Source organism: Blennius ocellaris (genome assembly GCF_963422515.1).
Source record: "Blennius ocellaris genome assembly, chromosome: 20".
NCBI lineage: Eukaryota > Metazoa > Chordata > Actinopteri > Blenniiformes > Blenniidae > Blennius > Blennius ocellaris.
Genome location: NC_137669.1, coordinates 1,890,098 through 1,891,592, shown reverse-complemented (window position 1 = coordinate 1,891,592; position 1,495 = coordinate 1,890,098).

The window sequence follows — 1,495 nt, the reverse complement described above, 5'->3', positions numbered from 1 at the left end:
TTGCTTTGGGGTTTTTTGAGCGTAAAATATGTCCAAACGGCAACCTGTTGTCATGAAAGGTTGGCTAGCACAGTGCTATCCTACAGTTAGCCTGCTCGCTGGCTGCAAACTGTGGAATGGATTTCCTGACTCATTACTCTGTATCTCATTGAGACCTGCCTCCATTCAGGAAGTCCATTCTACATTTTGCAGCCAGCGAGCAGAACAGCCGGTAGGGAACAGGGGACAGGTTGGCAGGGGGGACAGGTAGACAGAGGGGGACAGATAGAGGGCGGGACAGGTGGACAGAGGAGGACAGATAGACGGGGTGGAGGTTAGTTTTAGGGTTGTGGCCACAAATAGTTGATCACAGATGCCAGGAACAGTGAGAGCTTCTTTGTCCACTACAGCCATAGATTGCAGGGCTGATCAGTGAATTGCAGACATTTAGAAGGATCTGGCAATCATACATCAGCAGTGGTGATACAGTCTGAGCAAACATTTAAAATAACAACCGTAGCAGTATAAAATGAAGCAGAGGTAGATGGCCAGCCAGACACAGAGGCACCACCTTGAAAATCTTGCCACCAGTACAAGTCAGCGGGATTGAAGCCACACCCATGTGACACCAGTACAAGTCAGCAGGTCCAGGCCACACCCATGTGACAGTCTTTGATTCCTCAGCAGTCAGACAGCAGCAAAAAGATTCTCGATACGACAGAAACAGGACGTTGAAGGAGAAAGCTGTTGTTCACACTCTGTCAATCCAAACAATGATGTGATTGGTTCGCTTAACCTCTGAGGTCCGGTGGAACTGGTTCCACAGGCTGTTCCAGTGGCTGTTCCAGCTGAACACTCCCAGTTACTGGAAATATTTCAGAAATGTTTCTGATGGCTGATTGAAGGAGAAACGACAAGGATAAACGAGGATGAATGAAAACTCGTTCTTGAATACAAGCAGCTCCACATGTACTTCACACTTCATCCTGAACCTCACAGCAGACCAACAGTGTATCCTTTATCTTCCCCTGGATTTGTTTCATCAGTATTAATACCAAACATACGAAGACCACGAGAAGAGTTCTTAACAGCCCTCACCTAGTACAGACAGGAGTACAAGCAGCTGAGCAGGAGATCATTTAGCCTTTATTTAGCCAGGAGAACCACATTGAGATTAATAATCTCTTTTACAAGTGTGTCCTGGAGAGCTGGGGGGACGAGGGTCTTGTGTAGGGACCAGTGCATGTTTTTAAGACAGTGTGTGGGAAACCGGAGAACCTGGAGGAAACCCACATACACACAGAACATGCAGGCCACAGGAAAGCCCTGGATTGGAACCAACAACCTTCTTGCTGTGAGGCAAGAGCACTGACTACTGTGCCACTGTGCAGTCAAACAGAAGAGCAGAAGTACAAGCAGCTGAGTAGAAGTACAAACAGGTGAGTAGAAGTACAAACAGGTGAGAAGCAGTACAAGCAGGTGAGTAGAAGTACAAGCAGGTGAGTAGAAGTACAAG